The sequence below is a fragment of the Ursus americanus genome, chromosome 17 (genome assembly GCF_024610735.1).
Source record: "Ursus americanus isolate L20-20 chromosome 17, mUrsAme1.1.p, whole genome shotgun sequence".
NCBI classification, from domain to species: domain Eukaryota; kingdom Metazoa; phylum Chordata; class Mammalia; order Carnivora; family Ursidae; genus Ursus; species Ursus americanus.
The window spans coordinates 37,976,582-38,002,550 of record NC_142143.1 but is presented as its reverse complement, the minus strand read 5'-3'; the positions used below and the strand labels follow the sequence as shown (position 1 = coordinate 38,002,550).

The 25,969-nt window shown below is 34.1% G+C and overlaps 1 protein-coding gene and 1 long non-coding RNA gene across 2 annotated transcripts in view; one reads left to right on the top strand and one right to left on the bottom strand.

Annotated features, from left to right (window-relative positions):
• Positions 1 to 25,969, top strand: part of SYT1 (synaptotagmin 1) — an 820,357-nt gene that overhangs the window by 453,748 nt on the left and 340,640 nt on the right. Inside the window, exon 4 of the mRNA XM_045779553.2 lies at positions 14,090 to 14,138. The gene's annotated coding sequence lies outside the window, so the exon portion shown is untranslated. The remainder of the gene's footprint in view (positions 1 to 14,089; positions 14,139 to 25,969) is intronic.
• Positions 1 to 25,969, bottom strand: part of LOC148108663 (uncharacterized) — a 403,649-nt gene that overhangs the window by 84,065 nt on the left and 293,615 nt on the right. The gene's annotated exons all lie outside the window — the stretch shown is intronic.

Below are 25,969 nucleotides of genomic sequence, written 5' to 3'. Positions count from 1 at the left end.
AATGACTTTTTGAGGTTGGTAATACAGGTGCACACATACACTGTTGCAATTTTTATTTTGATTTTGCTAAAGAGAAGTCACTTCTATCTATATATGAGGCTGCTTCAAAATGAATCTTCCTCCTCAGTATAAACATGAAATACCTAAATAGATACTGAAAAAGACCCTTGAAATTTAAATGTATTTGGCATAATATTACAGTAAAGAATTATATCTTAAAGCTTGAGTTGTTCATTTTATGCATCATTTATTTTAGTTTCTCATAATTTTTAAGGAAATAATGCTTTAATGTGTTCAGAATCAATTTCTCTTCTAACAGACTGACTACCGCAGCTTATGCTTCTGTTTGAACACTTTCAAGAAAGTAGGAAGTTATTAACCCGCTGAGCATAGGAATTAGATCTGTTCTGTAAACATATCCTAAGTACACAGAGTTATTACTCTTTCCTGATCAAGGGAACAAGTGTCCTGGTTGTAGAAATGAGGAACTGAAGACTCAAAGAAGCAATTGCATTTTGTGGATGTTTTATGTATTTATCTATTGGTCACTGGAAAAAATTGCCCATTCTTATCCAGGTAGTGGGTTTTTACCTGACAAGAAAATGCCATTCTTCAATTAAAAAAAAAAACAAAACAAAACAAGCCATATTAAGTAAAACACTTGGAATCACTTCCTTTGCCGTTTTTAGCTGTTAGAATGTATTTAAAACTCTTTGAAAATCCACACAGCATTAGATAGTGATGTGTTCCTTTTATACCTTTTAATAAACCCTTTAAAATTATTTACATGGCAATCTAACCTTAATATTTGGAAAATGCTTTACTGCATTAAAGCAACTTATGTCCTTACTATTCTGCTATATCTGGAACATAAGCAGCTTTCCCCCACCTGAGGGCATTGTGCTCTCCACCTGGAAAGTTCTTACCTGGATCCTTACACAGCTGTTTTTCTCACTTTACTCTGGTCTCCACTCAAGTCTCTTTCCAGAGCTGATTTTCCTGACCACCCTACGTAAAATAGCATCTTCTGTCTGCTTCCTGCTTAATTCTTTTAAGCCTTACCTGGCTATATTTTCCCTTATAGCCATTGTTATGACCTGGAGTTAAATTGATTCACTTTCTCATCGATTATATGAGAATAGGGAATTTGTGTGCTATAATATCCACCTCTCTGAACAAAGCCTATTATATCAGAGGTCCTCAAAAAAATAAAAAAGGTGTGTGTGTGTGTGTGTGTGTGTGTGTGTGTGTGTGTGTGTATCAAACCTCTGTTGAATGAATGTAGAAGGAAAGTTGAAAACCAAAAGATTTGGGCAAGTAACAACCACACACACTTGAAGCCAATTTATGATTAAATAATATCACACTCAAAATGTCTGAAAAAATGGATTCCTTTTTGCTCAGAAGTAGTAAACACACTATGCTATAGGTATTTTTAACATGGAATACAGAAATAAGTTATTTTAAAACATTGAAATAAGCTTTATTAAGATAAATTCTATTGCAACAGTTAATTTTAAGGTATACCATCACCATTATTCTGAATTTGCTTTAAATAGAGACACATTTAGCCATGAATTTGCATCAACCATTGGCCAAGTGTTAATGGTCAGTTGTCTGTCTATGGATAGATACGCCTCCTAATACAATTCTGGGCATTTGAGCTTGTCCATTTCTTTCTGTAGGCATAGTATGAACTGATAAAGATTTCATTAGGATAAAGGAGCAAAAGAAGCATACTGAATATCATCAAATCTATAAGATGAGAATATTGTTTGCTTGTTCAAGGAATATTGTAGAGATATATGGTTACTTTTATCATCTCAAGTCATTGCCATAAAAATATGTGTTAGAAAACTTCAGAAAAATAATGCAGTTTGTTGACAAGCCACTTCAGATTTCCTTTCTGTAGAGTAATTTGTGTTCTACTTGTCAGAACATATCAGATATTTCTTTACTTCAATAGAAAAATACACTTTTAAACATTGTCTTCTCATATCCTTCCACTGAAATTTTGAGTGTAAATGTGGTAATGTAATGCACGTTCCTGGCCAGTCTAATGCTTTAGAGGTTCCAAATGCAAAAACATGAAGATAAATTAACATGGATAGAGCTAACTGCTATTCGTTTTTTCTTCCCAGAGAGAAATTTAGAGCATACTTGTTCATTGCAGAGATTGTAAGCACCATGAGAGTAAAATCCATGTGTGTACTGTGATCCTTTGTATCCACAGCATGTTAGAACTATGTCTGTCACATGGTAACCACTCAATATATCCTTGTTAGATTTTTTTTTTTAATTAGTCTCTATCAATGACCTCCCCTCCAAAAAAGAAGTATAAACCGCCATTCACCATTTAGGTAGAACTGATAAATGATTAGTAATACAGTCTTATTTTTGGTCTAAACTATTCCTTTTTTCTGAACATGGTATTACAAAACAATGAAGTGTATCAGCATTAAAATTGTGTAATTGAATGAAGATGTTATGCTTTTCCTTAAGGAAAAACTATACTCTACCACTGACCTTCTTTCAAGAGGAACAGAGTAGTTAGAATGGGAATTAGAAATAGAAAATATATGTAGGGGTTCATTCCTTTCAGCATGGAATAATAACAGTTGCAGATTTTCTAAAAGCATTATTTCAAAGGAGTCTTTTATGTTAACGATAGTCACAAGTATTTCTTCCTATATTCAGTGGTTAGAACATTACTCTCTTATACAGGAATTTGTACAAGACATATTTGGCTTTTGAAGTCCTGCATGGTAGTAGGATACATTCTCATCCCTAGGTAATTTCTACTAATGCAGATATCAATTGTGCTTTCAGACTTTCCGATGTTTCGCCCCCGTGTGTTTATGGGTAGTGTAGATTGTTTTTGTTTTATAGCCTTTGTTAATGCATTTGCAGTTGCATTGAAAGATCCTCAGAAAATTACTCCATACATCAGCATCAACAGTGCAAATTTTTTTTTTGCACTGTACAAGCCAGTAAAGAAAAAAAAATAGATGACTAACATTGGTTCTGGAAGGTTGTAGGGCTAGAGCTAATATATTTTTTGAATGCTTCTCAAAACTGAGCAACAGAAAAGGTAAATAAAATAGAGATGAAACCAAACACAAACTCTCCCCTCTTCCAACCATCCAGATTCAGAAACGTTTGCAACTTCTGACTTGGCGATTAATTTAGCATCACTTTTGAAATTAGTGAAATTAAAATATTTTCTATGCATGTAATGCTATTCCCTAGCTAACAAAACTTAAATGAAGTTTTCTTTATATAGATGTGTTAAGTGTGAACACAGGAGGATACATGATAATTGCAAGTTAGTTAATGATTATAACTGTAACAAATATTCCTTTAAGAAGTTGTAGGGTAACATTTTGCAAGTAAAGATAATTTTATAGCTAACTAGGTTATCAAGATAAGGCTCTTCTTTCTTACTTAACCATGTATTATCTCTAATGCACACTCACCTCCATGACTACCATCTATCCATCTATCTATCCATCTACCTATTAACATATGTATTCATTCCTAAAGTCTGTATGGTGTGTGCGTGTATATGTATATATTCTGTATGTATATGTACATATACACGCTCACACACACAAGAATAAAACATGCACAGTTAGGTACAAACACCTAAAATTTAAGATATATCTAAAGTCTACTAAAATCAGTTTCCTCAATAAAATTGAGATTAATTAAAATAATCAAAATAGCATCATTTGTGATGAAATTAACAATGCCACGATTATTTTATTCCTCCCATATCAAAAGTGTATTTTAAGAAGTCGATAAGAACAGTTTCCTTAGTTAAAATAGTATGTAATTTTTTTATTATATACCTCTTGCAAATACTTCTTTTACTTTTAAATAATGTAAAATTTGAGATTGTAGATTATGTCTGATGCATTGACTGGGTCTTCCATGTTAATTTATTTTCATGGCATTTGCCTCTTTTTAATAAAGGAGCATAAAAATTATGATATAGAAACAAACTCTTAGGATCATGAGTAATCTCTTATAACTTTACAGAAAATTCAGAATTTTTTTATTTTTGGTTTGAATATCCATAATTCACCAAGTCAATCAGCTCTTACTCCCTGTTAAGATGACAATCCTTGTTAGTCCCCTATCGTGTAACTTCCATAATTCACACAATTAACTCTGCTTTTTTTTCATAGACCCTAAAAGAAAAGTAAATGGGTGCCTAATGGGAAAGAGGCTAAGGTTTGAGGGATAGCAGTTATCTACCTGGGACAGAGAAAAACTAATTGTATAGAATAAGATATAATATTCTGCAGTCAGGCTCTTCTGACATGGGAAAGGTCTAGAGCATATGCCCATACATGGCAAAATGTCTCCTTACCCCTTTTCCTTTCAACTAAGGATCACAAAATTAATTTAATTATGTAAGCTTCACGTAAGTCTTTCTGAAAATAGATCTAAATAAATAAATATCATAGGAGATAATTAAAAACATTTTCGTGCCTTATAGAATAGCTAACCACTCTGTCGACATCACTTTTTCACCTGCATAGAAAAACCAAGAGCAGAGCTGGCACTGAGTCTGTCTACAAGTCACTGTAGCTCCACAATTCAACTACACCACCAAATTGGCAAAGGAGATTTTTATTGAGAGGATGCTGTGTAGAGAAAGGAGACTGACTTGGGTTCTTCGAGAGTTTAGTTCGACATTTATTTAGAATCCCATATATGCCAGGAAATGTACTAAATACTAAGAGCTGAAGATTGGAGAGCTTCCATTGACGTGGAGTTTACAACAAAACAAACTTTAACATTATAGGGTTTGAATTGGATAGAGTTATGAACTGGGATTTTATAGACAGGGACCTTTCTACTTCTTTTTATTCCACACAATTCCTAGAATAGTACTATAGAAACTCAGTATTTGTTGAGATTTGCCTGATTATAGAGATGAAACTGTGGCTTTACTTATGTTCGCCTCCAGAGTATTGACAATAAGACCGTGATTAGCGTTCAACTAGTAAAAGGTCTGTGCTTCCCATTGACCTCTACCAACCAAGTTTACTATTCTTTTTTTTTTTTTTTTAAAGATTTTATTTTATTTATTTGACAGAGATAGAGACAGCCAGCGAGAGAGAGAACACAAGCAGGGGGAGTGGGAGAGGAAGAAGCAGGCTCATAGCGGAGGAACCTGATGTGGGGCTCGATCCCATAACCCCGGGATCACGCCCTGAGCCGAAGGCAGACGCTTAACCACTGTGCCACCCAGGCGCCCCCAAGTTTACTATTCTTAATATAATTAGCATTCAAATGATTTCACTATATTGATATTTTAGTTCATGATTATTGGTAAAATTAGAAATCCACATGTGGTAGATGACATCACATAGACTACATAAAAGTGAATTCTGGTGTGATTATTTCCTGATTCTCCTGTATCAAGGATATGAAAATGATTAAAATAAATTCGTTTTTCAAAAATGACATGACCTTAGCTATAACTAAAGAAGAAATTACAATGCTAGGCGCTTCTATGGCAAATACCACAATGACAGCACTGAGAAACACAGTAAAATTCACTCGCTATTGTATGGAATTCCAAATGAATTTTAATTTCAAATTGAAGGTGGGTTTCTTCAGCTGTTTCCTATCAGAGGGTCCAAAACTGATCATTTTAGTCCCTGCCTGGAGTCCTCCAAGGAAATTTGCCTAAGAAATTTGTTCTAAGAAATTAATCTTGATCATATTCTTTTTGTCAGAAAATTAGTTTGTTATTCACATTAGACAAATGAAGGATCAAAGAGTAAAGCTGAGAAAACAACTCACCCATGTTTTGCCTCACTTGTGCTGTTATTCTATTCATTATAACATTTTATGAATGACATGAGAATCTTTTCCAGATGCAGGTAAAATAGTATCAATTTTTTAAATTAAATTTTATTGAACTCTTACCTAAATATCTAATGCTAATTGCTTTCTCTTTAATGAAAAGTGTAGTAGGACTTAACTATACATTCCCTCCTGTAATTTGCTGGCTAGTCTCCCTTATTTCTCTCACACATATTGTTTTTTTTAAACATCTTTTGAATTCTCTAAATAAATCATTAATTTATGATTTTATAAGATTGTTTCTATGGTCATTTTAAGAAATAATACTTTTATCAGAATTAGATGGTTGGTTCTTACTTATGGAAACATCTATCTTAGTATCCATCCCCTTTGGTCTTTTTTATTTATCAATTTGGTTTTATCCATTAATGGGGGAATCTAGAGTCTAATATTCTGAAACAATCACCTCATATTCTCTTTCAGAATTGAAATCCCATTCTATTCTTTGAACTTCTTACCATGCACAGCTCCTACACATCTAAGAACTAACTTCTAAAATGTCTTACCCGAAGTTTATTGTTGTTGTCATTTTAATTTCTAGAGCTTTTGAAATTCAAGTGCTGTTCATTTAAAGAGTTGAGAGTATAGCTATTTGAGTTATCATTGACTTTGGGTTTTCAAGTCATCACATATCATCTTTTAGCCATCCCCGTGGTATTTAGCTCTTAGACATTCACTCAAATTTTGTAGGCTCTAATTAAGAGAAGATGTATCTCTAAACTTCCATGACCTCACAGTTTTATTTCCTGCCTAATATAATTTTATGAGAATTATGTAGACGTTTGGAGTTAAAAATTATAAGACAAATGTTTTGTACTTCTTATAAACATATCCTCAAGGTAATCTTATAATATTAAATCCTCACATGTAGATGAAACTGTTAGGTTGATTTGGGATTCTTTTGTTTAATATAGGAATAATGATATTCAGGCAAAAGTTCCAGAAGTACTGATTAATTTTCAAAAGGTTACATGTTGAACATTTTTTGGAAAAGCTTCTATTTTTAAGGCTTCTTGTTCTTCTAAGATTAAATATATCCAATTACCTTTTTTTTGTGAAGATTTTTGTAAAGATTTTATTTGTTTATTCAAGAGAGAGAGATAGCAAGAAAAAACACAAGCCGGTGGGGGGTGGGGGATTCAAGGGAGAAGCAGGCTCCATGATGAGAGGGGAGGCTGGCCCAAGGAGAATGAGTGGGGTGGGGGAAGAGGCAGAGGGAGAGGGAGAAGCAAACTCCCTGCTGAGCAGGGAGCTGGAAGTGAGGCTCTGTCCCAGCAACCGGGGGATCATGACCTGAACCAAGGCAGACGCTTAACTGACTGAGCCACGCAGGCACCCCTCGATTACTTTTAGAAACCAAAGACACCCCAATAAGTTGGCTAATCTAAATGCTTCCTTATGCTAAGTATTGTGTTATCCCATTTTACAGATGAAGCAATTAAGATTACTTATTTGAATTGCTTCAGGGGATACACATCGAATAAGTGTTAGTAAAACAGCTAGAAAATAGATTTTCTACCTTGTCAAAGTCCATTCTAACACTACAGAGACTTTGTTGCTAGGAGAAACAGGATTTAGGCTAGACCCTGGTTCCACCACTTACTAACACCAAAAAAAGTTTTAACAACTACTTCACCATGTCCTTGAAAATCTGAATGTGATAAATATATGCAATCTGCTAAATGCAGATTAAATAGAAGTTATAATTATTTTTTTTAATCCTGCTGCTTCTCCAGAAATAGGCATATAACCTTCCACAAAGACTCTCTGAAGAGGGCAGTTTTCATGTGAATATCAAGGTCTAGGATATTTATGAACCAATGTGTATTGTTTTTACTTGTACACTCTACATTTATCAACTAGAAAGAGATAAAGATGTTATCTTGAGAACAAGTTTAACATAAGAAATTGCTTATTTGCTTTTTTATCTCTATGATTGTTCCCTACATGGATGTTAAATAGAGAAGACCGGGGACCACTCCCTAGTTGTGGTTTTGTCATGGCTGGCCTTGAACTTCTGGCTTGGTACCTTCCTGCAGTGCTGAACTAAACTCAGAACACAGCACATCACTAAAGCTGAGGCACTCAGCATAGAACTCTAATAATAATTTCACATCCTATTCCAACATCCCACTTATTTGTTCCATGGTACTTTGCTGGGTTTGAATTTGCATCAAGCCAAGGTTTAAATAAATCAAATTTTATCCTTCAGCCTTAAATGTGTATATAGAATTGCTTCTACACGTTCCCCACCCAACCTCAAAAACTGGGAAATGTGAGTCAACTTATTTTCATTTCTTGTTGCTTCATCGACACCGTCTGTCCCATCAGGAAATGTGCATTTTTTATAGCTACGTTGGAGCCCTTTGTAAAGATATTTAGTTGGCTTCTGCTTTTTGTAAAGCAGGCAATTTTGTATCTACTTTATCTAAATATTCACAGCCTCCAATTGTTGGAGTACTAGAATTTGTATAGAAATCAAAACTCTGAAAATAGTCTAGTTCTTTTTTATTCTCTCTCTCTCGGACCTTCCTCCTCTTTTCTACCCCATCCTTCCCACAGAGACACTAGTTCTGCCATCACTGACCCGCCAGCTTTCTCATAGAGGTATTGCAATCATTAGTCTTGGTTTCAATACAGAATTTTAAGAAATATTCTGCTCTGAGAAAGTGGTCCCTGTTCACCTCTTCTGTGGATCAAACTCAAATGACAATCTTATTTCAGGTCATAGCTTCCCATGCCTTTAAGGCAAGTCCACTAGCCTTTCTATTTAAAGAACAGAGTACCTTTCATCCCCATGATAGGTCTTTAGCACGTCCTCCCAAAAATGCCTAGGGAAATAGGCTGATGAGAAGAAAACAAGGTAGGGGCTTCATGGATCACCAACCAGGCTTGATATGTCCAAGAAGTCATTTTTGGTAGCTGCCAATCAGCCTTCCATTTAATTTTCTGACCTCAAAGTGTATCCTGCCCATCTCCATCCACTGACAAGTTTTTACTGAGCATCTAACTCATTTTAGGGATCACCTAATTTTAGGGAAACACTAATGCAAAGCCCATGGCCACTTCCAGTTGTCAACTCAAAATCAGCATAGATGGAACTGAGGAAAATAAAAAGGTCACATAGAAGTGAGAGCTAAATTATGTCTTATAGAACGTAAATGCTCAACAAGCTTGTAGAAAAGAAAATGCATGAGGAAACCAGTGTTAGTTATCGAAGGCTTCATGGAGGTATAAGCAATTGTGCCTGGTGGATCTTGAATTAAATAGCTCTTCATGGAATTAAATATAGATCCTAAGAGTTACTGCAGCTTTCTTTTCTCTAAGATGGACAGTCCCAATTCTATGACCTTGTGGTAAAAGAACATTTATATACACTCCTGCCATTTACGGCTTCTTTGGAACGCGCTCCACTTCTTTCCTTGAGGACTCTCAAGGTGGAAGCAGGGAGTGTGTATAGTCACTCTGATAATAATAAAAAGAACAGATAAAGATCTCTACATCTGCATGCCTGTATCAATAGTACACATAAACGTCACTTCTAATATCAAAACCATAAATCACCTGCATTCTCTCTTCTATATTAAAGTCTCTTTCAATGGGATTTATTTTCCATTACTTGAATCGATGCATTGCTCTTTCATTCATCTTCTCTATTTCTCCCCATTTCTCTTCATTTAAAACTCATAGAAGGATATTCTCTTCTACGAAAATGTTCACAGTTGCCCATTTTAATAAACAGAACCATATACAGAAATACTTAGATCTGGAAGGCACCTTGGAGAATCACCTTTCTCCACTGTCTCGTTTCACAGCTGATAAAATTAGATTAAGTGATTTGTCTAAAGTCACACATTAGATAGAGGCAGAAGCAGACTAGGATTATATGACACTAAATTTTACTTTTGTCAATATATAATTATTTATTCAGTAAACATTTATTCATGTGGCAGGCACTATTCTAGGGGTTGAAAGCCAATAGGGGCCCCCACAGGCATAATTCTGCTCCTCTACACTCCCAATTCTGCAGGATTCATCCTCCCTTAGGTGTGCTGTGAGTTTCTGCTATACCTTTTATTTTAATAGTTTTATTTCTTCATGCTTTGATAGTGTCCTTATCTTTACTCATTCCCAATTAACTTCCCCAAGCTTCTCATTTAATTAATTCCCATCCTCCCTTTCAAGATATGAACTGGCTCTCCTGACTTAGCACCATTCTGCCTCATTATCAGCCCCCCATTCTCAAATAATTATTTTGAATATAATGAAAATGTTAAACATGGTTGAACCCAATATGTCATTATTGTAACTGACTGCCAACAAATGTTTTCGTATGTTTCGACTTGTGTAATAAAGTGTCACAACAGAAAAATGAGTAGACCCTTCATCCCTGTCCCCCTTTTCCAATCTGTGTTGGTAAACATTTGCTTCTATCATTATGAGGACAGGCTTGTAAAATTAAACCTCCTAAATGGATGTCAATGGTTAGACACAAAAAAAGAAAAAAACAGAAACATTCCTTTGTCCTCCCTATGGGGCAAAATATTTTGTCCTTCTACTTTTCTTTCAAGAAAAGTCCATATTCTGTATTATTGACTTCCTATCATTCCTACCAGCAGCACCACGGGTACCAATAGTGACTGCATTTATTTATAGAACATTTGCTTACTCTATTAATTGGTGCATTACCTTTCTTTTATTGCCTAATACTCTCCATTTTCCAGATAAATGTCACTATCTTTTACAGATATATGTAGAATGAAATAATCTTGTGCTTAATGAACAAAATAAAATAGCCACAGTTCAATTAAATATTTTGTAAAGATACTGAAGAATGGCACTTTATTTTTATTTTTTAAAGGTAGTTTTATAATCTTTTTTGATAATGATTGTTTTACTCTTTCACGAAAACTCTCAAAAAAAAAAGTTGCAAGAAGTTGTTCTCATATGTCCTTTACCGAGGTTAACCAATTAAGATTTTGTTCTGAATCATCTTCTATGCCTATATTATTATAAATATTATATCTATTCTATTATATACGTGTGTATATATACATAGTTCATAAATTTTTCCTTATCATTTAGGATTAGTTGGAGACCTGGTGTGCCTTATACCAAGTATAATTCCTAAGAACAGGACATTTTTTTTTACACAGAACAGTTATCAAACACAGGCAATATACTATTGATGTAAAACCATTGTCTAATTCATAGCCCATTGTCAGATTTCATCTACTGTCAGAATACTGTTCTTTATAGCTAATCGTTTTTGTCCTATTGGCCCAGGATCTAATCTAGAATGACGTGATACATTTAAGTGTCATGCAATGCTTTATTTTAGCGTTTAAAATCTTACACTCAGTCACTAATGACCTGGATAGTGTTTCTTTTTAAAGTAATCTCTGCTTGCTGACTGCTATTCCAAGAATAAGAATTTAAGCCAAAAGATGTCTAACAAAATCCCTTAGGATTAGTGATATCTGTGTTGAGGAAATGACACTTCAACTTTGTAACTATGTTCTAAACGCAAGTTTTGGCATTTCAGTAGGAAGAAGTCCAAGGAAAAGAACTCTGAGTTTATCCGTAATTTGTAGTCTTGAGATTTAAAACATGGGATAGGGATTTTGATGCCATCCCAGTCGACCTGGGGCAAAGGGATAATGTTTACAAACGACCATGTTGCAAGGATTCACAGTGCATACTTTAAATCCAACCCTAAATAAATATTTAGGTTAGTGATATGTTAGTAAAAGCTCCATTAAAACCAGTATTTTCATGAAAATGAAATATTTGAGATATTTTAAACCAAGTTTGGATACAAGCATTAGCTATTTGTCATTCTTGAAACTGAGTGCTTTTGAAAAAAAATACAGCTGTGCATTTTTAAATATTCAACATTAAAATGAATACAAATAGTGCCCTCCTCCCACAAAACAAGTCAAGGGTTTATAATATTTATGCCTAAAGCATACAATATTTTGCTTAATTCTGTAAATAGAATTATGATTAGGGCCGCAAGGTACAGCAGTTTAATTTCTAGCTGTTCTCAAGCAAAAGTAATCCCTACGTCTGAGTTATTTTCTTTTTTCTCCATGTCAGGCCTGCTTCTAAAACTGGATTAAAAGACGTGAAAGAGTCATCAGATTTATTGACTATGAATGCTCATACTGTTTTGTGAAAAATACATAAATCTATCTGAAAAGGTTCACTTTTTTTGAAGTATCGTATAAACACACAAAAGTACCAAGTCTCAATACCAGGAAACGGTATGAATCAGACCTACAGATACCAATTACGTTACTGAAAAGCCAGATAGTTGGAGGAAAGTGCAAAATCATCCCATGCTATTTTCCCTTTTTTCTTCTAAAATAAAGATGTTTATACATGCAAGAGACAGAAATTAGCTACCAGAAAAAATACGACACACATCCATATTCAGTGCATAGATGAAAAGTAAAATAGTTGTTTGTCCCCTACAGTAGAACAGGTTTGCCCATCCATCCTTGTGATAGACGTGCGTGCAAAACCAAAATGAAATCAAATCCCTGCAGATGGCTCATAAGTCACAAAAACTCTTTATCCTTTCACTGCGTCCCTTTGGGAAGCCAACACCTTGGTAAGTCTTAATGTACAATAAATACAATGTCAAATATTCTCTTATTTTTTTAGTAGAAAACCTTCGTTTAGTCCAGCAGGCACCCTCACCCCCATTGTTTCTTGTAAAGAGCTCAATGTCACTCTGGTTCCTAAGTATGTGCACTCATAGAATTTGGTTGTAGTTTTTGCTTTAATAAGAAAAGTGTCAGTACACGGAAACTATATAGAGAAATCTTATCTAAAATTGATTGTGGCTCAAAGTCATATTTTAAGAGTCAGCCAGGCAAATCTAAGTGCATTTTTACAATGCTCTTTCTAATGGCTTTTACTAGAAAACAGTTGAGTTTCAAGCAGAAATAAAATGAGAGCAGACCTTGGAGGCTTAACCATTGAACAGATGCAGTAAATGCAGCTTTAGAAATACAGCTGTCACTTCAGATCTTTTATGCTGAGTACCTATATAAGCCAATTGCCAGAGCTGCTAGCATTATTATATTTTTGTAGTTCTGAAACTAGACACTGTAAGAACTCCTAAAAACAGAGTAACATGCCTATTATGAACCTATTTGTAAATATTTCATTCTTTCTTGGTTTTCATTCTACCTAAATTTTTTGAAGACTAAAACTGATGAGAACTTATATAAAAAGGTACTTGTCTCTAGCACTGTGAAATTTTTCATTTGTGAGTTGCTAACTTGTCAAATCAAATCAGAAATTCTTGACATCTTTATTACATTAAAGCAATTCCTGATATCAACTCGGGAAGGATTTCATTTTCTTACTCCCTAACCTATAAGTTGTACTTTTTTTTTAATGCTGTGAAATGAGATTATTTTTCTCTTTACCCCTGATGGAGGATGTGTGTGTGTGTCTGTATACACACACACACACACACTTAACCCTTGAACAACATGTGTTTGAACTGTATGGATCCACTTAAATCTCTGGATTTTTTTTTTTTATATATACAATACTGTACTGTCCATGTTTTTTCTTAACATTTTCTTTTCTCTAGCTTACTTTATTCTAAGAATGCAGTATATAATATACAAAATATGTGTTAATCAACCCTTTATGTTATTGGGAAGGCTTCTGGTCAACAGTAGGCTGTTAGTAGTCAAGTTTGGGGGGAGTAGAAAGTTACACGAGGATTTCTAATTGCAAGGGAGGGGTCAGTGCCCTTTACCCCCACATTGTTCAAGGGTGAACTGTAATCATATCAGTACTAAATAAGGCACTTAATTGAATAATAATTACATGATTCTTTTTTAATAATGTAATAGTCTCAACAATGTCTACCTAGATTAGTATTATTTCATTTTTCAAGTTGAAAAACTATACTAGAAGGAAGCGTAATTAACTTGTCACAAAAATCAGTGTATAAACTACTCACAGAATCTTCATCTTTAGCTCTTCAAACCAAATTTAAAATCCCTAACTATCTATCATGAACTGTGTATACTAAATATACATGACATTATACTGTACTGGATATATATCTATATCTATATATATCTCAAGATTTCTAAGTGGAAACATTACATAATAAAAGTAATCAGTTATGAACGATGCAGTCAACTAACCAGTGCATATGTTGTTTTCCTTTTAGAGAAAAAGAATCTGAAAGAACAAAATACCCCAGAATTCCTAACAGAACAGTAAGTACTTTCATGATACAATGATATTACTAGAGCTTCTATAAAATGAGACCATCTTAACAAACTTGTTTTATAGAAACATTCACCTTTCTAAGAGAAGAGATTAGTATAGTGAGCAAATGGAGCCTTCTAAAACTCAATCCCAATTTACTGGAGTAAACTGAAAATCATTTATCCTATAATCCTCTTAAATAAGAGGCCACAGTAATCCTTGTGATACATCTATGTGGCAGAAATGTTTATGTCGATTCCACCATATCTTTTGACTAGGATCATATCATTTTAAATTCTAAAGAAGAAAAAAATAAGTAAAATTTAATCAAAGTGCCTCGCGTTCTGTGTGTATGCTAGAAAATGTATTCATTTTGAACAAAATTTGAAACAGAATCAAGATGCTTTTGTTTATAGTCATTAAATTAGAATTATCAAGAAAAACAGCAACCATCTGTAGGCTTTAAATCTACAGTTTAATCTCATTAGTACATTTCTTTCTAATCTTCTCACAACTTAACTACGACATGTATTTCTTTACATAGCTATTAATTGATAGTAATTGTTTTCCTAAATATGTTTTTGCAAAACAAAGTTAAAATTTTTGATACCATTCCTTATGATAGAATTGGTAACATTAAAATGATTTCCTAGGTGCAAACAATTATAAATTTTAAATACATGAATATCAAAAAAAATAAAGGTGGAAAAGTCCATGTTGATGAACCATGTTATGTCATTTTCATGCCATGGTTGTTTTGAAATGAGTTTGCAGATTCACTTCCAGACTGAATTTTTGAATGACAGAATCATGCATATTTGTTTTACAGTCTTTATACAAGAACCAGATAATATTTACCATACCCCCTCACAATTTCTTCGTCATCTTGTAATTTCACTGCGAAGAGCCATCAATGGCTGTTTTTTCTGATCTATCTTTAAGTAATTTTGTCTATTATTCAGGTGTGACTTATATAAGTTGCTTGATTTGAATTGTACTTTTCATAATTATATTAAAATACGATTTAGTATGGCATCCTTTAGAGAGAATTGATTTAAGGAATGAGGTCTTCTGCTCATTGGAATAATCCTAGAGAAAATAACATATCTATTTCCAAGGAAGAAATCATGCATTTTCTTGGTGTGTTTTGTGCTTTGTGGTAGTTTTTCCTTTTAGCCTTTGTCTTTTATTTAACAAGGACATTCTAAATGACTCATAAATAACTGTAAGGAAAAATGACTGACTCAAACCCAAATTTAAAAAGTGTAATTTATGTGTTAATGATTTTATAAAATATTTACAAAGATTTCTACTCTGAATTAAAATGATATTGTCAAAACATTATAAGTGTCTTAACACAGGTCTTACCTTCCAAAGAGTTCATGAATTAGGTGTGTCAGTACATAAAGTATGATATAAAGTGAAGACACTGGATAATACAGTGACTAGTTTTCTTGTCTTTATAGAATATGTGTTTGTGTTGCAAGCTCATGAATAATAAGTTTGTATGATTTGTATTTAAATCAGCCCTTATTAATTAAAAATTTTTAGCATAGGAAAGCCATACAAACCTATAATTTTGCCTCAAAGCCCATAGCTTAAGAACAATTTGGTAACTGATTAGAATATTACTAATGATCTTTAGAGCACATTGCACTTAGATTTCACAAAAGTTTTTGTGCTTAAGAAAGATAAGAAAATAAAATAAGTCAAGCAGAGAAAGACAATTATCATATGGTTTCACTCATTTATGGAACATAAGAAATAGGAAGATTGGTAGGAAAAGGAAGGGAAGAATGAAGGGGGGGTAAATAGAAGGAGGAATGAACGATGAGAGACTGTGGACTCTGGGAAACAAACTGAGGGCTTCAGAGGGGAGGGGGGTGGGGGATTGGGTTAGCTCGGTGATGGGTATTAAGGAGGGCACGTATTGCATGGAGCACTGGGTGTTATACGCAAATAATGAATCATGGAACATTGCATCAAAAACTGGGGATGTACTGTATGGTGACTGATATAACAAAATGAAAATTATAAAAAAAAGATAAGAAAATAAGGAAAGGACAATGGAAAATTATATTTTAAAGTACTAATTTTCCTCTGGGTGACTGAACACTCAGTGGTACTTTCAAGTACTCTAAGGGTCAGTTCTCTATAGACTGAATACACTGGATAATAATAATAACAAAGAGGATGCATTAAAAAAAACATTCAGATGCTCAAGCATGCTTCTCAGAAACTATTCACACTATCTTAGATCTGCTAACCCTCTTTAAATACTACTGGGAGTTGATGTTCTCACTCAAAGCATGATTAACAATCTCTCTTTCCTGTCATACCAAATAGAACAAGAAGTTTTCAGAAGAAGTGTCCTAAGAGAAAACAGATTTTAACTAGGAAAGTGTTTTGTGATTCACTAGTAAATAAATGTTATTTGCTAATGCCCCTCACAACTTTCAATTAGTCATACCATTCTCTCTTTGAAGTAACAAATTCTTATCATCAAAAAGTATAGGGTGTGTGTGTGTGTTATAATAGCATAGAGTTAAGAAAAAAATGTATCTGTCTAGTGTAGTATATTCATTTTATAGACATTACCTCTTCTAATATCCTCATTTATAAAGGGCCAGATTAGTCGACTCATTTACCCAAGCTCTCCTATCTAGTGACAGAATCAGGAAGAATTCTGGCTTACCTAACTACCCACTTCTTTTTTTCTATCATATTAACTGAAAGTACTCCTGTAAAAACTGTGGTCTCAGATTGGTTCAAGAAGCTTGTTCTCAAAACTTAAAATTTTTTCAATCAAAACACTAATCCAATTTTATACTGTCTCTATCTGCCTAAAACTTTATTTTGATAACTCATTAGAATGATGTTTATGGTGGAAAGAATTATATACACAGAGAGAATCTAAGTTCGAGTCTTGGCTTCACCCAACTCCTCTCATAGTGAGTAGCCCTGGAGCATACAGGGAGATAGATCACAGCTGAAAAACTACCAAATAATAACAACAACAACAACAAAACAACCACCACAACAACAAAACAACCACCACAACAACAACAACACACACATACAATCTGCCATCAGCAACAGTTCAGCAATTACCTCTTTGATTCTCTGTTTTCTTATCTGGCTAACGGGAAAAAAAATGTCAAGTCTACTTTCCAAGACTTTCTGAGATCAAATTAGATATATGAGTGTAGTGATGTTTAATTACAGATTTTGGTTATTATATGGAAAACCTTTTACTACTGTAAAAAGAACTTCCTTTTCTATGAAAATTTGCCTTTGCTGTTTTGGGAATCCAATGTATTATTTTACAACAGTGTGTTGATGATGAAACCAAAGTTGTTGATTGCTGTCTGTTCTAGACAATAATGGTCCTCCAGAAAACAAAAGTCCCTTATCCTTGAAATTTATAATTTACCCCTTCACCCTGATTAGCTTTCTCATCCATAGGCCTAAGATGGGGTCTTATATAAAAGAAAGAGAGTTAGGAAAGGAAAGGGTAGATTTTGGGGATTCTTTGTCTATGTCAGATGCCCTACTAATCATATAATGACATTTCATTTAATTACCAAAACAACACTTCCGATGTCATCACAGTTTTGTAGATGAATGAAAATGAGAAATGAAAGCTTTATAAAGTTAGTCTAATTAGTAAGCTGCAGAATTACCACTTGAACGTAGGTCTGATTACCCCTTTCTAGGTCATCACTCTTAACCAAACACACCATAACTGGTGAAGGCAAGGCACAGTGCATTTTCCCATATGAATGATGACATGGTGAAAAAAGATAAAAGTAAAGAATAGATCTTTTTAAAATGTCATTGGTCTATGTAAAATATTTGAGGCACATATGATATCACTTTTCTTTATCACTTATCAATAAACATTAAATTGAATCATGCAAATTTGCTCTTCAGATGCTAAAATTAAACCAGGGTAGGAGAATTTAATTATTAAGACAACTATATTTAGATAGAAAAAGTAGAAGCAAAGTTGAAATGGATAATCGCTATAAGTATAAAAGGTCACCTAAAACAGAATTATATTTATTTTGTTTATAAAGGATATTACCACAAAATGGATGCTCACAATTTGTGCTTCCTAGGTATTTTATGCTTACTAAATTATCTGGATTTATTTCCTTTAAATCTTTGGTAATATTTTGGAAATTCTTTAGTTTATTTATTCTTTATTCTTTATTTAATAGTTGCTATTTGGTACCTACTATATACATTTTCCCAAGTGTTGGAGATACAGGAGTGAACAAAGCACAGCCTCTGTCATCAAGTAGCTTATATCTAGGACAACGACAAATACTGGAATGTTCACTTTATATAGATAATAATAGTACTTTGACTTACAATAATAGACTATCTTTTTAAGATATTCACCTGATTAATCATGATCAGAATTACTATGTGTTTATTTAACAAATGATTGACAGTCTTGTTACTTTCTTTGGGGCACTTGGTAAGATGGGTTTTCCACAGTAATTATTATTTACAATAAAGCTAAAACAGATTTCATGACTTAGGTTATTTCCAAGGATACTTAAGAATGATAACTCACTCTGTTCAAATTACAGCTTTACTACTTATTAGCTATGGGATGTAAGGCTATTTAGTAGACTTCTAGATGTTTTAATTTCTTCAATGAGTGATTGAAATAGTGTTAATTTGTTGATAGTAGGTACTATATAAAGTTAGCTACTATAATTATTGATAGAGTTCTGTCCAATTTCTAGAAACAATCTATTTGGGTGCTCCCATTGATATTTGTCCTTAGTTTGTTCTGAAAACTTTATCATCTCTCATGACTCTGAAATATAACTTGTTCAGTTATGAAAGAGATAAAGTAAAAATATTTAAAACCATATAGTTGGTTTTAAAGCATATCATATAAATTCTAAGGTAATAAAAGGTTAAAATGAATGATTTAGCTATCTAAATAATTTATGCTAATTTTGATCCACTCTAACATTCTGATTTATTCACTTATTTGTCTGTACCAGGTCATTATTTTAGGTTGCACTATTTATTTTTGTAACTTAGAATGTTGGCAGTGGATGAAAGAGCTACATTCAAGTTCTATTTCTGCCACATAGTGGCTATATGACCTCAGGAAGACAATTTGACCTCTTTTCCTCAAATCCTTATTTATAAAAATAAAGATAATAAATCATATTTTATAGGTTTATATGAGAATTCCATGCATGTTGATTATGTGATTATCACAGAAGTTAGCACAAGAGTATAAGCAAATGTAATTTGTTATATTTGCTATTAAGGATATCTCTTTCGAAATATTAAAGGGACATTCTTTTAAAATTATAAAACATATACAAGTCTACAAAGAATAGAGGAAAGAAAAGTGTGAAGGAAGAAAGAAGAGATGTGGAGGGTGGTTAGAACTCTTGACTGCAAGATGAAATTTAGTTTTGATACAGTAGGATGTGGACATGCTCTGGGAGGGGTCCACCATGAGCCCTCTCCTCGAAGACCTCTTCCCCCTTAAAGCAAATACTAAAATTAGACAAGGTCAATAGTGTGACTCCCTTCACAGAGGTCAAAAGGAAGACTTGAGACATTTTGACAGACTTCATGGCCCTCAAGCTAAGCTGAATCAGTCTGCATTATGATGTGTAGGTTACCAAAAAGGCTTTCTACCCTATCATGAAATTACTTACTTCAGAATCACAAATGGGATCATTTTCCCCAGAGAAAATAAACCTAAGCAAACTGTAGGCTCAGCAGGCTGCCAGAAATAAAATATGTTCCACATATGTTATTACATAAACCTTTTTAAAATTAAGGATAGTTTTATGCCATTGAGTGGCAAAATGATACATTCTCCTTTCAAAAAATTAAAAATTTGTATATGATATCTGAAATTGAAATCACGAAATTTATTTTTTCACCAAGGAAATCTTAGAAAACAAAATTGCTCATTTTGCTGTTTTCCCTATGATAAAGAATATTTTATGAATTTTCTCTTTAGCTTAGTACTTCAATTATTTTCTGTTATATCTATTATTTTAATTATCCCTGTTGTTTAAGTCATTCTTTTGCAAATACCATAAAAATTCTCTTTATAATACTGACATGGAATATCAGTAGTAATACCACTCCCTCTTTTAATGTCAAATCTTGTTCTGCTTCTAAAGATAAGTATATCCCAATCTTAGTAATAACTATTTCTATGTCAGCAAAATATAATTTGTGGTAAATATCTTATCATTTTTTTCCTCTTTAAAATTTAATCCTTACATAAGCTGCAGACAATTTTCTAAATTACGAAAAATCTGGTTCAGCATATGTTCCTTTGTACATTTGAACAACTTATGTCCCATTATTATGGTTAATATAAATTGCTTAACCCTGCTATTGTTTTTATTTTCCACTTCCAAAAGAATCCTGGCAAAGCCTGTTTATGAATTGGTACAAAATGTTTCAGAGTAAGGAAATAATGTCTCCAAACGAATGCTTAAAACACTTTTGTTTTGCTACCTCAATGACCCCCAAAGCGATATTATCTGAATTTTCAATAGTCTGAAATGTCTTGTAAGAAATAATTCTTAGCACCAGTTTTGCAAGTTGCTTAGGGTTTTTGCTTATCCATTTTATGTTTGCATCTAGCACAGACACAATCTGCTATAACCTCTCCTGGGAAGTTATTTATTTTTTATTAGGAATGTAATGTTTGAACTATGAAAGATTTAGCCTTGGATTTTCCTTCATTTTCGGACTTTAAAATACCTTTTTTTAATTTTAGAGAAGATTTTCTTAATGCCCTCAAGTTATGTCTTAGAGCATTATGTATGTGGTAATATTTACAAGACTATTATGTTATAGAACCCAAGATTTTTTGTTTATCTGAATTAGGTCTGTTAACATAAACCTATAAAAATGGGTTTGCATAATTCTGTAATTATTAATGTACCCATCACTTCCAATTATGATAAGATTTGCACAATTATCAATATGTTTTACAAAGGTAAAGCCAAATTTGTCATTGAGACAATGGGAATAACAGAGAAAATACAGACAGTCCTCAACCTATGAAAGACTTACGGAACAAGATACATTTTAAGATGTTTTTCTTTCCAGTTCATAGGATGGATATTTGCCCAGAGTGGGTGCACAAACAAACCCATGAAAACCCACAGTCTGCACTGAATCATGGTATTTGCAGGCTTGGGGATGGGACTGGATGAGTGAGAGGAAGACAGGGCAAAATGTTTCTTCATTTTTGCTGATACTCAATTGACCCTGCCCAAAACATGGACAATAAGTTCAACTGACTTTCCACACTGACTTATTTCTTTCTAACCTTTGCCTGTTTCCTGATGTGATTCTGCTTCCCACCAGAGAGTCTCTAGTTGCTGTTTCTTTAAAGTGGTATTGGCTTCAAATTTCCCAGCCCCACTTTTCTCCTGATCAAAGTGCCTCAGGGTGACTGGTATGAGAAAATGTCTAAGAAAAAAGGAATGGAGTCGAAGCATTTACACCAGCCCTGCATTCTCCGTGCTCCCTCAAGCCACTCACATACAATTGTTAAACCAAATAAGCAAATGACAAGAGATTTTAGCAGTGCGAGATCCTGAACTGAATTTAGGTCATATGGGTGGAGATACTTGGGGATAGGAACCACAGGTTCGAGCTGCAGCATCCCTGCCCCGCTCTTTACATTTCCTTCCAATCTCCTATGTAGGAGCCCAGAATTCCTTTATTTTAATACCTACAAGTTTTCCCAGGGGTTTTTGTGACACTTGTGATAGAAACTCTGTTAATGAGGTATAGTAGGATAGAAATTATCTGTGCCTTTCTCTTGTAATGTATTTAAAGTACATGATTAAATATTATTTATCTGCATTTTAATTTTTAAATTTAAAATAAAGTTTACCCCAAATATAAAAGCATCAATTCATGAAGTAAATATTTAAGTGTCCCTTGCACAGGAAGGAAATACCTTTGTTTGTGCCATTACCTTTGTCAGTTCAGTCTATAATGAACTATCATAGGCTGGGTGGCTTATAAACAATAGAAATTTGCTTCTCACAGCTCTGGAGGCTGAAAGTCTGAGATCGGGGTGCCCAGTGGTTGTGTTCTGGTAGGAGCCCTCTTCCACGTTGCAGATTTCTCCTCATTGTATCCTCATGTGGTGGAAAGAGGGTGAGAGAGGTCTCTGAGGTCCCTTTATAAGGGCACTAATCTCATCATGAGGGCTCCTCCACTCTCATGACCTCATCACCTCCCAAAGACCCCACCTTCTGACACCATCACAAGGGTGTTAGGATTTCTGTGTGTGAGTTTTGGGGGAGAGGGAAAGCAAATATTCAGCCCATTGCAACCATCTGTACCATTCATCCTATTTGACAATAGAGATCAGGGAAATCATCTTCAAATTTTAACCTTTAATATTTATTACAACTATGGTTGTAAATATATGGGTGTTTTTAAATTTTTTCAAGATTTTATTTATTTATTTGAGAGAGAGAGAATGAATGGTGGGGAGGGGCAGAGGGGGAGAGAGAGAGAGAGAGAAGCAGACTCCCTGCTAATCAGGAAGCCTGAACGCAGTGCTCAATCCCAGGACCCCGAGATCATGACCTGAGCCAAAGGCTTACACTTAACCAACTGAGCCACCCCGGTGCCCCTAAATATATGCTTTCAATAATCACCCCACTAGTGTTGATCGTACAAATGCTGTACTCTTTCTGGGCTGGCATCAACAATTATGGAGGCGGCACAGTGAGGGCAGACCAGCCTATCGAACCTGATTTTGACAGACCTGTCAGGCAGCCATCAAAAGCCCGTACCTCTGTCCTAAATTACTACACGGCAGTGACCATTAGGAACTGAACACCTACTTCCTCCTGAATGCCTTACATGTAATTTCTCTGAGAAGTTTATATTCATATTTCATAAATGAGGGATTCGGAGAGGCAAACTAACTTCCTCAGGGTAGCAGAGTTTATATTTTTGAGCCTGATTTAGACTTGGGTCAATGTAATGCTAAAACTTCTCCTCTTAGACACACACATTTTCTCAGACTTACACCAAAATGATGTTTGAAGAGTTTCTCTTTGCGTGAGAGGAACTCCCTCAGTATGGTAGGCAAATCATCTTTTTATCCCAGACCCTGGCACAGAGTAGGTGTTCAATGCTATTTGAATCAAAGTGATGACTTTTTAACCCAGATCTATCATAGTGCTGGCTTTATCCAAAGTTCTCTCTTCTCTTACCTATCCTCACTTAAAGCTAGCTTTATCGACCTCCCCAAAATCTCCATTACAATAACCTTTTATTTTCAAGAGCTATAGCTTTAGCCTTAGACAAATCTGTGATCTATTTTTGACCTTTTTAAAATTGTGATAAAATATACATAAGATTTACTGTTTCAGCCGTTTCTAAGTGTACAGTTCAGTACATTCACACACACAAAAATACATTCACACTGTTATACAATTATTACCAACATCTACTCCCAGAACTTCTTCATCTTTCCAAACTGAAATTCCATATCTGTTAAATAATAACTCCCCATTCCCTCTCTCCAATGCCCGGAAATCACTATGCTACTTTCTGTCTCTATGAATTTGACTATGCTAGGTACCTCATATAAGTGGAATCATGGGGTGTTCTGCATCTGACTTATTTCACTTAGCATAACGTTTTCAATGTTGTAGCATGTGTCAGAATCTCCATCCATTTAAGGCTCAATAATTCCTTTGAATATATATACTCCATTTTGTTTATCCATTTATCTATAATTTATTGAATGATCTGTCTTGTTCTTTTTTTTTTTTTTGCCAATTCCCTAACTAAAGATGTAAATATAAAAATGCAATAAGTTTGTGGCTTCTAGGACCTCTCTCTTTTTATATGATAAACTCTAAAATCAATCACAGAAAATTAGCACAGTATAGGCAATCAGTAAAAGACATAGATGAGTTTAAGGTAGTTTAGGGTTTCTGAGTCATAAATATGCCACATTTTAACTGCTCAGACTAGAATGAACCTGTCTTCATTTAATTATCTGATGTTTTTATATCAACCGATCTTTAGAAGATTTGCAAAGCTAGAGGTATTTTTAAATTGCCCTTTCTCTAAAAAATAAATAGAATAATAGGGAGGGGATTGTTGGTTCAAAATGGAAATACAAATGTATAGGCTTCGACTTTTCTAGTACTGCTATTTAACTTCTCATTTGCACTATGAAATATTATTCCCCAACAATTACTGGATGAATCTTAAATCAGTAAGTCCCTTCATGTTTTCAACAAATATTCCTTATATGCTTATTAATAATTCTACAGCTAGCATTTATTGAATGTAAGATACACACACATACATATGTATATATATATATCTGTATGTGTCTTCTACTAGACAAGCTTTATCCCCATTCTACAAATAAGGAATCTGAGGATCAGAAAGATTAGTGATTTTCACAGCTAGTGTGAGAACTGGATTTTGAGATCAGGACTTCTAGAAGCAGGACTGTTGCTCTCTGCCACTCACATGGTCTCTACTGTAGAGTAATTCACATTGCAGTGGGATGAATGGACATTCTAAAAATAAATATAGTAGCATGAAGTTAAGAAATACTTGGAAGCCAGCAGGTGGACGTGGCTTACCACTGCCCGAAGAACTTTACAAAGGAAAGGGCATTCCGTAGTGACCTTACATGACTTACTACCGTGCTGGTTTTCCACGTCTCTTAGGTGATCCTCAACAGTATGATCCATAACATTTTGTTGTTGTTTTCTGGCCTGTTGGGCGAGGCACCAAAACCTGCTTCCCAAGGTCTATGTTGCTGTAAGTTACTGTAGTGAGGAAATTTCACAGTGCTGTCGTGCTTTTGGTTAATACAATTTTGTGTTTTGCTTGGGAAAGACTATTCTGATAGTGTCCTATTGATTCAGATGTTTTCTGACAGTAGCTGCCTACCAGGTTTGCCTACATTGACTTTTCAATGTTCTGTTACAAATAACTTGCATGTACAATTTGATATTGAAGGACACAGAAGGTCCCCCACTGTGCATGAAGCTGGAGCAGCCCTGAGCATGGGGTGGTGAGTGCTTATTATCATTCTGAAAATCACCCACTTGTCTGGGGCTGCTGCCATAAAAGAGCTGTGTTTTCTCTGTTATTCTTTTTTCTTCTCCTCCTTGTTTTATTTTTCCAGACATTCCAATGCACCTCTTATTCTTTAAAGGTTTAAACTTCACTCTTAGAAATCCTGCATGCTCACTGAAACTTGAAATATAAAATCATAGGTGTTTTCTCATTTTTTTTGAACACGTGGAATCCCAAATAGCTTGAATTACAAGTATTTGTTATATTTGTAAAATTTAAAAGATATCTTCTTTTGGTTTTTCTAAAATTGTGGATGGTTAAAAATGCTGTTATAATAAAAATAACTATAATTTATTAAATTCCTGCCCTTTATCAAGTTCTGTGCATAGCAGACTATACATGTTATCTATAATTTTGCCAATTCTACAAGGTAGGTGTTATTACTTCATTTTACAAATGAGGAAAGTAAGACTCTGAGAGGTTAAGTCATTTGCCCAAGATAATAATAATTACTTCTATCTTTCTAATCATGCTCAACTATTAGTAAATCTAAAATGATAGTAGTATTGTTTGGATTTGCAGAGCACTTCACAGTTTATATAGCAGTTTCACATATGGTACCTCTCTAACCCCACAAAATTGGTATCTATACCTTGCATTCCATCTTACTTTTTGGGAGACCATCTAGAGGCTCTAGATTCAGAAATGGATTATGGATTTTCTTGTGCTAAAATATGTTTCT